This window comes from Bubalus kerabau, chromosome 5 (assembly GCF_029407905.1).
Source record: "Bubalus kerabau isolate K-KA32 ecotype Philippines breed swamp buffalo chromosome 5, PCC_UOA_SB_1v2, whole genome shotgun sequence".
Lineage (NCBI taxonomy): Eukaryota > Metazoa > Chordata > Mammalia > Artiodactyla > Bovidae > Bubalus > Bubalus kerabau.
Genome location: NC_073628.1, coordinates 63,864,299 through 63,877,598, shown reverse-complemented (window position 1 = coordinate 63,877,598; position 13,300 = coordinate 63,864,299).

Below are 13,300 nucleotides of genomic sequence, written 5' to 3'. Positions count from 1 at the left end.
TTTTTTTTTTGCCTGTGGCAGCTCTGCCTGAGTGAGAGTTGAGCATGAAATTGGTGCATCTGCTTGGCTTGTGGGGACCCTGGTGATGCCAAGTGTGTAGGGACACGGACTGCCTCCACCACAGGACTTATGGCCCTATCAGAGTCTATTTTCAAATCTCTTGTAGTTTGCAATCAAAAGGACTCATTGGCCAGTCTTTCTCCACAGCTCTGCCCATTCAGGCACTTAGAAGGCTCCCTTCCCTGGGGTCCTTCTCTGTTGTTCGGCATATCAGTCACATAGAGGGGCCCCCAAACTTGGGTCCTACTCTGTAGATCGGTGCATCAGGCACTTAAAGAGGCACCCTGGGTGGGGTACTACTCTGTATTTCAGTGTGTCAGCGTTTGATGGGCCGGCCTCTCTATTGTTCAGCTGCTGATGCTGTCCTGTGGGGAGAGAGAGGCTACAGTGATGGCTCCACTCCCTACGCGTGACTCAGCAGCATCGCCTTGTTTTCACGGCTGCCTGGCTTTCCTCCACAGGCATTTCCCACCACAACCTCCTCCTTCACATCCCCTCAGTCCATCTATCCACAGTCAACAGCAGCCCTTGCCCTGGGTTTGCTTGACAGTCCCTAAACTCCAGCTCCCAGCCACTGTGCCGTCTAGGGTATATATGGCTGCGGCAAGGACTGTCTGATTTTCATTCCATTTAGGCTGCCACAGATCAGCTGGTTCCCTCTCAGCCTTAAATGTTTCTCTTCTGACTCAGACAATTGCCCTGATGTGGGGATCGGACCCCTGCTTCAGTTCCCCCACCTGCCGAGGGCAGGTCCAGTCCTACTAACACTCCTGTTTTGCCCCCAGTTCCTTCATCCTACCAAGTTTTGCATGGATATATATATATATTTTCTGCTGCTCAGGTACTCCTGTCCACTCTCAGCTGGTGTTCTGGATGCACTTCTGTGTCTGAAGGTGAATTCCTGATGTATCCATGGAGAGAGATGTATTCCACATCCACCTATTCCTCTGCCATCTTGTTCCTCCCTCCATTTACTCTTAAGATATAAATTTAACAAAATTCCAGGTAGAATGCTAAACAAAAACTTTTCTTATTAACATAGTATATTCATGGGAATGTTTACATAGGTATTTTATAGGATTTTAAAGCTGGCATAATTAAAAGCTTGTGTATCTGGCAAATTGACAAAAAAGTAAGATTCAGTAAAAAAAAAAAATTACATGTAATATTTATTTGATGCTAAAGTGGCATATACAATTGGCAGAAATAAGGAGAATACTAAGTACACAATATTGATTAAGAAACTAAGCTTTGGATAAAATATCATATTCATATATAATTCTACAAGCCAAACTAAAATTTAATACATAAAACATGATATGTAAAAAACATAAGAATATTGGAAGTATATCAAATTGAATTCTTTCATAATAGAAAAACTCAGGGCTTTATGAAGACAGAAACAATATGAACCAATAGATTGATGTACATGAATATGACAGACAAACAACGACAAAACTTCCAGCATTAAATAAACAATAGCAGACAAAAATTCAGATAAATTATTTATAGTATATATCACAGGTTAAATAGGAATAAAATTGTTATATATGGAAGCAAATAAGTAGTGGTTAAAAGGCATGGTGGTGCAGTGATAAAGGATCTGCCTGCCAGTGCTGGAAACATGGGTTTGACCCCTGGGTCAGATGATCCCCTGGAGTAGGAAATGGCAACCCACTCCAGTTTTTCTGCCTGGGAAAACCCATGGATAGAGAAGCCTGATGGGCTATAGACCATGGGGTTGAAAAAAGATAGGCAGGATTTAGTGACTAAATAACAACAAAAGCATGCTCTTCTTGCCAGTCTGAAAACACTGGGTCAAATCTGAGCAGCAGGTCTTTGAACTTAGGTAATTTGCTTTATTTCTCTGTGTTTACTATTTCTCATCTAAAAATTAAGAATTAAATTAGCTACTTTACAAAAGTTCTTTGAGCATTCCATTCAGTTCAGTTCAGTTCAGTCTCTCAGTCATGTCTGCCCTTTTGTGACCTCATGAATCACAACACGCCAGGCCTCCCTGTTCATCACCAACACCTGGAGTTCACCCAAACTCATGTCCATCGAGTTGGTGATGCCATCAAGCGATCTCATCCTCTGTCATCCCTTTCTCCTCCTGGCCCCAATCCCTCCCAGCATCAGAGTCTTTTCCAATAAGTCAACTCTTCACATGAGGTGGCCAAAGTATTGGAGTTTCAGCCTCAGCATCAGTCCTTCCAAAGAACACCCAGGACTGATCTCCTTTAGGATGGACTGGTTGGATCTCCTTGCAGTCCAAGGGACTCTCAAGAGTCTTCTCCAACACCACAGTTCAAAAGCATCATTTCTTCAGCACTCAGCTTTCTTCACAGTCCAACTCTCACATCCATACAGGACCACTGGAAAAACCATAGCCTTGACTAGATGGACCTTTGTTGGCAAAGTAATGTCTCTGTTTTTCAATATGCTATCTAGGTTGGTCTTAAATTTCCTTCCAAGGAGCAAGCGTCTTTTAATTTCATGGCTGCAATCACCATCTGCAGTGATTTTGGAGTGCAAAAAAATAAAGTCTGACACTGTTTCCACTGTTTCCCCATCTATTTCTCATGAAATGATGGAACCAGATGCCATGATCTTAGTTTTCTGAATGTTGAGCGTTAAGCCAAATTTTTCATTCTCCTGAGCATTAGATGTATTTAAAAATGGCTTACAGTGTTGAGCTTATAATAAGCAGTCAATGTCATCTATTAAAAAGACAAAAACATTAAATGGGCAAAGGACATGAATTGGCAATTCTGTTTTCTCTCTTTTTTTAAGTAAAATAATAAGAAAGCAAATTCAGTTATTCTACTAGTCAGAAAAATATATTTTAAGAGAAATATTATTTTCCAACTAAAATGAATAATACCTAGTTTACTGAGATTCTGAGGATAGATAGAAATGTGAAAAGTACAAGATAAGAGCATGTAAGGGGACCCAGATAATCACGATGGTGTGATCACTGACCTAGAGCCAGACATCCTGGAATGTGAAGTCAAGTGGGCCTTAGAAAGCATCACTATGAACAAAGCTAGTGGACATGACGGAATTCCAGTTGAGCTATTTTAAATCCTGAAAGATGATGCTGTGAAAGTGCTGCACTCAATATGTCAGCAAATTTGGAAAACTCAGCAGTGGCCACGCGACTGGAAAAGGTCAGTTTTCATTCCAATCTCAAAGAAAGGCAATGCCAAAGAATACTCTAACTACCACACAATTACACTCATCTCACAAACTAGTAAAGTAATGCTCAAAATTCTCAAGCCAGGCTTCAGCAATGTGTGAACCACTAACTTCCAGATGTTCAAGCTGGTTTTAGAAGAGGCAAAGGAACCAGAGATCAAATTGCCAACATCCACTGGATCATCGAAAAGGCAAGAGAGTTCCAGAAAAACATCTTTCTGCTTTATTGACTGTGCCAAAGCCTTTGACTGTGTGGAACACAATAAACTGTGGAAAATTCTGAAAGAGATGGGAATAGCACTGCACCTGACCTGCCTCTTGAGAACCCTATATGCAGGTCAGGAAGCAACAGTTAGAACTGGACATGGAACAACAGACTGGTTCCAAACAAGAAAAAGAGTACATCAAGGCTGTATATTGTCACTGTGCTTATTTAACTTATATGCAGAGTACATCATGAGAAACGCTGGGCTGGAAGAAACACAAGCTGGAATCAAGATTGCCAGGAAAAATATCAATAACCTCAGATATGCAGATGACACCACCCTTATTTCAGAAAGTGAAGAGGAACTAAAAAGCCTCTTGATGAAAGTGAAAGTGGAGAGTAAAAAAGTTGGCTTAAAGCTCAACATTTAGAAAATGAAGATCATGGCATCTGGTCCCATCACTTCATGGGAAATAGATGGGGAAACAGTGGAAACAGTGTCAGACTTTATTTTTTTGGGCTCCAAAATCACTGCAGGTGATGACTGCAGCCCTGAAATTAAAAGATGCTTACTCCTTGGAAGGAAAGCTATGACCAATCTAGATAGCATATTAAAAAGCAGAGACATTACTTTGCCAACAAAAGTCCGTCTAGTCAAGGCTATGGTTTTTCCTGTGGTCATGTATGGATGTGAGAGTTGGACTGTGAAGAAAGCTGAGCGCCAAGGAATTAATGCTTTTGAGCTGTGGTGTTGGAGAAGACTCTTGAGAGTCCCTTGGACTGCAAGGAGACCCAACAAGTCCATCCTAAAGGAGATCTGTCCTGGGTGTTCATTGGAAGGACTGATGCTGAGGCTGAAACTCCAATACTTTGGCCACCTCATATGAAGAGCTGACCCAATGGAAAAGACCCTGATGCTGGGAGGGATTGGAGGCAGGAGGAGAAGGGGACGACAGAAGATGAGATGGCTTGATGGCATCACCAACTCGATGGACATGAGTTTGGATGAACTCTGGGAGTTGGTGATGGATAGGAAGTCCTGGCGTGCTGAGATTCATGGTCGCAAAGATTTGGACACGAAAATCACTACAGATGGTGACTCCAGTCATGAAATTAAAAGACGCCTACTCCTTGGAATGAAAGCTATGACCAACCTAGTTAGCATATTCAAAAGCAGAGACATTACTTGGCCAAGAAAAGTCCGTCTAGTAAGGCTATGGTTTTTCCTGTGGTCATGGATGGATGTGAGAGTTGGACTGTGAAGAAGGCTGAGCACCAAAGAATTGATGCTTTTGAACTGTGGTGTTGGAGAAGACTCTTGAGAGTCCCTTGGACTGCAAGGAGATCCAACCAGTCCATTCTGAAGGAGATCAGCCCTGGGATTTCTTTGGAAGGAATGATGCTAAAGCTGAAACTCCAGTACTTTGACCACCTCGTTGGAAGAGTTGACTCATTGGAAAAGAGTCTGATGCTGGGAGGGATTGGGGGCAAGATGAAAAGGGGACGACAGAGGATGAGATGGCTGGATGGCATCACTGACTCGATGGACGTGAGTCTGAGTGAACTCTGGGAGTTGGTGATGGACAGGGAGGCCTGGTGTGCTGCGATTCATGGGGTCGTAAAGAGTCAGACATGACTGAGTGACTGATCTGATCTGATCTGATCTGCAGCGACTGAACTGAACTGAAGGGGATGTAATGTCTGTGGTGGCAACTGTTGTTTGCTTGTCCAGAATTTCTCTCTCCTTCTCTGGGTATCATCATGTTTTGTTTTTGTTTGTTTGTTTGTTTTTAACACAATTAAACTTTTAAAAAAGAGTAGCCTGTTTGCATACTAGTCAGGTTTGGAGAACCTGAGTTCAGAGCATGAGTGAGAGACATCTGAGCTTATCATCTGAAATTCTGGACAAGCTGCCTGTGGAATTTAAACTTAAATGCTTTATTTTTGAGAGTTAGCATAGCTCAAATCCTTGGTGTTACAGATGGTAAAGAATTCGCCTGCAATGCAGAAGACCTGAGTTTGATCTCTGGGTCAGGAAGATCACCTTAAGAAGCGAATGGCTACTCACTCTATTACTCTTCTTGCCTGGAGAATTCTATGGACAGAGGTACCTAATAGGCCCATAGGGTCCCAAAGAGACGGACACGACTAAGTGACTAACACTTTCAAATATTCAATAACTTAAATCAGCTTTATTGCTTTAATCAGATAGGTTGCATTTTGTCACTTATTTCTAAAACATTCACAAAATATTTAGAACTAAATAGTTGAAGTTAAGGTGGAGTAATCAAAAACTAACATACCGGAATGATGAACAGAAAGAACAAAGACCTATTGTGAAGAGGTAAGCTTAGAACATGTTAGAAGCCATTAAGGTTAAAGAGTGGACAAACACTAAGACTTATTTCTAAGACACAGAAATTCCCAAGTTGGGTTCCCCATAAAAAGAGAAAAAGGCAAAACAAAACAATCAAACTATGAATCAATAAAAGAATAATTGGAGCTAGGCAATCCGAGGCTGGTATGACAGCTTTTATCATATAATATTAATTCATATAGTAAAATACATGAGCTTGTGAGATGCATTTGCGCCATTTTTTATGAACACACTTCCCTGTAACTATCAAAATTATTCACTGAAGTATGCTAAAACAGACTTGAAACTACATTAGGTAATATCTCATAACCACCTAATATATATCCAATATCTGTTAAAATTTAGTAGAACTGTGATTTTTCAAATGTGATACTCTTTTAATTAAATATTCAAAATTATACATAGCTCAATAGTTAATATTTCCTTTTACTAATTCTTTTGCTCCTGTATATTTTAATGTCAGTGACAATGTTATAATCACAATCAAAATGCAACTCATTTCCCAAAACATGACTTTAAAGAATAAAACAGATTGATTGTTAAATGGCACATCTTTACATTGGCCCTATTCAATGCCTTTTAAAATTGCATACAATAGCAATATAAATAATGGATTTATGAAAAGCATAGATATTAGTACAAGTGGATTTAGATGTGATTGTAAGGTTTTCCTTTTATATTAGAACTCCTTTTCAGATGGAAAGTTTTTTGGAGTATGTTACTGTTTAATCACTTGTATTTTAACTGTTCTAAAAGTAGAATAGAGGCTTATCAAAGTGCATTAAATATCAAATTAGAAATGATGATTTTCCCCTTTCTTCTTTCTCTTGAAAAACATTTTCCAACCACATGGGCTGCCCAGCAATGTGTTTAGAATTTGCAAATACACAAAACTATTGACCAGGTCTCATTTAGAAAGGATTTACAATGTATGTTCAGGGTCTCAAACACATTAATCAGAAATATTCAACTATAAAGAAAGAAATATCTTACTGTATTCTAGAACTGAAATTGAATAGTTGACCAAAATATTTCATTTGTTTCTCTAAATGATTGTCAAATAGTAAGGTGATTAATGATGTCACTTTTAAGATGCATAATTAAATAATCTAACTGTACACATTTTTAAAGCAGAAAATTGGATATTCATAGATAATTTGCTAAGTTAGTAACAGAATGACTATCTGATAACAAAGCATTACTTCAAAGAGTACACCTGAAGAATACGTAATATATGTTTTCATTTGGGAAAGAAGAGATGCTAATTTTCAAAATAATGGTAGTAAAGTGAAGAATAAAAATTTAAACAGATGCTCAAAGAAATAATATAAAGAAACACATATGTATTAAACAGATGGGCGTTTAAATACTTTAGCATGAAATACAATTTTTTAAAGCATAGCTTTCTTTTCTCATAAGTGTCATTCTCAGATGTTTGAAATGTAGAAGAAAAAAATAGCCCTCAAATAATGTTCAAATAAAATTTTATGTGTTCTGAAATACATTTATATGCTATATGGAACTGATTGAAGTCTAAAAAATTCTGTAATATTTAATGCCTTATTTTAATTTTCCCTACTCATACTATATATTCAAAATCACCTCACTGATAAATCTCAATTTGTATAAGATAACTCATTATATAGTAATATAAATGATAATATAATATAGCATTGTTATATCTATGAGGAAATGAAAGAAAATTCATTGACTGCTGATGTATTAATTGAACACTGTACAGATAAACAATTCCAAAAGTTTACCTGCCAACTACAGGGTATTGCCTATCTCAAGAAATATCTTCTGGAAGAAGAGATTCATGAGAAAGTCTTTCAGTCATGCACTTAAATCACTTTTTAAATTCTGTAAGACATCTTTGTAGCAGAATAGGCCATTTTCCATATTTTAAGTGTTAGAGATTACAGTGGGAGTTCCATTTGTTGTTCCATACACTGCATGAAAAGAAAAAAAAAATAAATGTTAATATGGCCGATGTATTTCTCTCTTTCAACTCACATAGTAGTACATTCTTTAAAGCATTTGCATGATAAAACTAGTTGTCAGGGATACTTGATAGAGCCTTATGAAGACTGCATGCATGCTAAGTCCCTTTAGTTGTGTTTGACTGTGCGACCCTACGGATTGCAGCTGGCCACGCTCCTCTGTCCATGGGATTCTCCAAGCAAGAGTACTGAAGTGTGTTGACTACTCTTCCTCCAGGGAATCTTCCTGACTGGACTATGACTAGCTAAATCAATAGAAAGCATTTTTATATCATGGACATAGATTAAGACTCTAGTAAATTTAACCCGGGCTTCCAAGGCGGCACCTGTGGTAAAGAATTCATTTGCCTGCCAGTGCAGAAGACGTAGGAGGGGCGGGTTCAATCCCTGGGTTGAGCAGATCCCTTAGAGTACAAAACGGGGACCCACTCCAGTATTCTTGCCTGAGAAATCCCATGGACAGAGAAGCCTGGCGATCTATAGTCCATGGGGCTGTGAAAAGTCAGGCATGACTGAGTGACTATTTACATGATGATTTGATGAAGTTTAAGAAAATAGTCATATGTTTTAAGGCATAGCCAGTAGACATATAAGATAGTTTTCATATGTTTTATGAAAATATAGAACCTGTGTAGGTCTGGAATAACTCTAATTGATATTTTAATCACTTAATTTTTAGATGTGTTCATGGTTGGTTAATCAATCAGCAGTCATAAATCAATGTTAATAAACAAACAACTTTTACTAAGCTCCTGACACTAATTTGTTACTTGTTATTTCCTCCAGAGTGGCTTAGATCTCACTCTTGCCAAGCAGGTTGAATGACAAATTTGAAAAGAAATGTATGAAACTTAAATTTTCTCAGTGAACCTGTTACTAAGTTTTATCATGAAATTGAGTAATTTGCTCTAAAAGAGATCTTGGATAGCCAAAGAAGGTAAAATTATGTCAATCATTTAACTTTGTGTCATGAACAGATATAAAAGCATTCTTCCTGACTCTAACCATGGGATAGAAAGTTTTGGTAAAATACGAAAAATGTTAAAAATTCAGTATTTTTTTTAAGATTAACTTTCAGTTCAGTTCAGTTGCTCAGTCATGTCCGACTCTTTGCGACCCCATAAATCGCAGCATGCCAGGCCTCCCTGTCCATCACCAACTCCCGGAGTTCACTCAGACTCACCTCCATTGAGTCAGTGATGCCATCCAGCCATCTCATCCTCTGCCATCCCCTTCTCCTCCTGCCCCCAATCCCTCCCAGCATCAGAGTCTTTTCCAATGAGTCAACTCTTCGCATGAGGTGGCCAAAGTACTGGAGTTTCAGTTTTAGCATCATTCGTTCCAAAGAAATCCCAGGGCTGATCTCCTTCAGAATGGACTGGTTGGATCTCCTTGCAGTCCAAGGGACTCTCAAAAGTCTTCTCCAACACCACAGTTCAAAAGCATCAATTCTTCAGAGCTCAGCCTTCTTCACAGTCCAACTCTCACATCCATCCATGACCACAGGAAAAACCATAGCCTTACTAGATGGACTTTTCTTGGCAAAGTAATGTCTCTGCTTTTGAATATGCTATCTAGGTTGGTCATAACTTTCCTTCCAAGGAGTAAGTGTCTTTTAATTTCATGGCTGCAGTCACCATCTGCAGTGATTTTGGAGCCCCCCAAAATAAAGTCTGACACTGTTTCCCTTGTTGCCCCTTCTATTTCCCATGAAGTGATGGGACCGGATGCCATGATCTTCGTTTTCTGAATGTTGAGCTTTAAGCCAACTATTTCACTCTCCACTTCCACTTTCATCAAGAGGCTTTTTAGTTCCTCTTCACTTTCTGAAATAAGGGTGGTGTCATCTGCATATCTGAGGTTATTGATATTTCTCTTGGCAATCTTGATTCCAGCTTGTGTTTCTTCCAGTCCAGCATTTCTCATGATGTATTCTGCAGATTAGCTTTAGCTTAAGTGAAAAGTCCATTTTATTCAAATTCCAAGCAAGACCAAATAAACTAAGAGCCCACAGTGTTCATCCAATGTTGGTGTATATATTTAGTGGATTATAGAAGACTGAATAGTCTTGCCTTCATAGCCATGTAATAATAGAAAAAAATATATATATAGAGAGAGAGAAGTCAATTCTCCTCAATTAAGTGTTGAATAATCTTTATTTTTTCCAAATTATATTTAGGCTCACATGGAGCAATTTAGATTTGTGTTAGTAGGGTTTTCTCTGAGGGTGACTAAGTTGAATATCATAAGCTCAATCAAAATTATTTTCTTTGATTCTCTGCTTGTACTATATATCTGTGCCAATTTACCCCATATTGAAATCTTCAGGTCACATTTGACAGTTTGCTTTCCTTAAAGCTATCTAATTGATCATAAGTCCTGTGAGTCTAGCTTTGAATCTTAGGTCTATTATTTTTGCCTCCAATCTACCATCATTAATATACTCAAAATCTTTACCCATCTTTTCATAAGAGAATTTTAATAACTGTTAACTTATTATTTACAATTTTTCATTTCTTTATTGTGTATTCCATATATTTTTAAAAACATAATAAACACTGGTATCAATTTGTTTGCTGTGCTCTCAAACCACATCAAAAACTTTGTGGCTTAACAAAACATTTACTAAGCTTTGACTCTGTTGATTAGTTGAGCAGTATTTCTAGTCTTATTGTGGTAGTGGTACTTAGTCCTGTCCAACTAACACCTTGTGACCCTATGTACTGTAGCCCACCAGGCTCCACTGTTTATGGGAGTTTCCAAGCAATACTAGAGTGGCTCACCATTTCCTACTTGTAGGGATCTTCCAAACTCAGGGATTGAACATGCATCTCCTATATTGGTAGGCATATTCTTTACCACGGAGCCACCAAGGAAGCTGTTTCTGATCTGATCAGATGAAAATTTTTGGATTCTCTCCCTCATCTGTTTAAGGTGGAAGGTCAGCTGGTACTTCTAAGATTTAGGATGACCTTGTTCACCTGTCTGGTGTCTAGCAGGCTTTTATCTAGTTTTTATCTAGTTTTATCTAGTTGGCTTTTATCTCCTGGCATCAATTAAAAGATTCCTAAAGCAACAGAGAATGGCATCCTTACTATGCAAACATTTTCTTTTTGGCCCAATTAACTCAGATGGCCCACCCAGATTCACAGAGTGGGAAGGAGATGATGCCAGGAGAAAGATACAACCTCAGATATGTAGATCATACCATCCTAATGGCAGAAAATGAAGTGGAACAAAAGAGCCTCTTGATGAAAGTGAAAGAGGAAAGTGAAAAATTTTGCTTAAAACTCAACATTAAACAACTAAGATCATGTCATATGGTCCCATCACTTCATGGCAAATCAGTGGGGAAACAATGGTAATAGTGACAGACATTATTTTCTTGGGCTCCCAATTCACTGTGGACAGTGACTGAAGCCATGAAATTAAAAGATGCTTACTCCTTGGAAGAAAAGCTATGACAAATCTAGATAACATAGTAAAAGCAAAGACATCACTTTGCCCACAAAGGTCCACTAGTCAAAGATATGGATTTTCCAGGAGTCATGTACGGGTGTGAGAGTTGGACCACAAAGAATGCTGAGTGCCTATGTACCACAGCTTTCTTATCCATTCATCTGCTGATGAACATCTAGGTTGCTTCCATGTCCTGGCTACTGTAAACAGTGTTGTGCTGAACACTGGGGTACATGTGTCTCTTTCAATTCTGGTTTCCTCAGTGGATAAGAAAGCTGTGGTACATATACACAATGCAATATAACTCAGCTATTAAAAATAATGCATTTGAATCAGTTCTAATGAGATGAAACTGGAGCCTACTATACAGAGTGAAATAGGTCAGAAAGGAAAACACCAATATAGTGTATTAATGCATATATATGGAATTTATAAAGATGGTAACAATAATCCTATATGTGAGATAGCAAAGCAGACACAGATGTAAAGAACAGACTTTTGGACTCTGTGGGAGAAGGCGAGGATGGGATTTGAGAGAATAGTATTGAAACATGTATATATCCATATGTGAAATAGATCACCAGACTAGGTTCAATGCCTAAGACAGGGTGCTCAGGGCTGGTGCACTGGGATGACCTTGAGGGATGGGATGGGGAAGGAGGTGGGAGGGGTATTCAAGGATGGGGAACACATGTACACCCATGGCTGATTCATGTCAATGTATGGCAAAAACAACTACAATATTGTAAAGTAATTAGTCTCCAATTAAATTAAATAAATTAAAAAAAAAAAAAAAAAGAATGCTGAGTGCCAAAGAATTGATGCTTTTGAACTGTGGTGCTGGAAAACACTCTTGAGAGTCCTTTGGACAGCAAGGAGATCCAACCAGTCAATCTTAAAGGAAATCAACACTGAATATTCATTGGAAGGACGAATGCTGAAGCTGAAGCTCCTATAGTTTGGGCACCTGATGTGAAGGGCCAACTCACTGGAAAAGACCTTGATGCTGGGAAAGATTGCAGGCAGGAGAAAGGGACAATAGAGGATGAAATGGTTGGATGGCATTACCAACTCAATGGACATGAGTTTGAGCAAATTCTGGAATATAGTGAAGGACAGGGAAGCCTGGCATTCTGCAGTTCATGCAGTTGCAAAGAGTTGGACATGACTCAGCAACTGAACAACAACAAAAAAGTTCCAAAGATTTTTCTAGTAAAAATATTTGACTTCACTTTTGCAGATCTTTATTTTGAAATACCAAATAGTATTTGAGATACTGATTTGCTTTAATATTTCTATTTATCGCCACAATCCAAAATGCAGGTTACCAACTACTTAGGACAAGAATGCTAATGTCTTATAGTCCTCAAAGCCTAGGGTGGCACCTCTGATATTATATGATAAATGTTATTGAATTGAGTATAGTTTAAGATATTATTAATCCTTATATTTTATAATCACAAATTACTATATTCTACCTGTGCGAAGTGAAGAGAAGTCAATTCAGTCATGTTCAACTCTTTGTGACCTCATGGACTGTAGCCTGACAGGCTTCAGTCTCTAAGGTGTGTCCAACTCTTTGTGATTCTACGGACTGCAGTATGCCAGGCTTCCCTGTCCTTCACTATTTTCCTAACTTTTGCTCAAATTCATGTCCATTTGAGTCAATGATGCTATCTAACAGTCTCATCCTCTGCCACTCACTTCTTTTCTGCCTACAATTTTTCCCAGCATCAGATCTTCTCCAATGAGTTGGCTTACTGCATCAAGTGGCCAACTGGAGCATCAGCTTTAGCATCAGTTCTACCAATGAAGCCTTCCTCAGTGATCAATGCAAATAAATAGAGGAAAACAACAGAATGGGAAAGACTAGAGATCTCTTAAAGAAAATTAGAAATACCAAGGGAACATTTCATGCAAAGATGGGCTTGATAAAGGACAGAAATGGTATGGACCTAACAGAAGCAGAAGATATTAAGAAGAGGTGGCAAGAATATA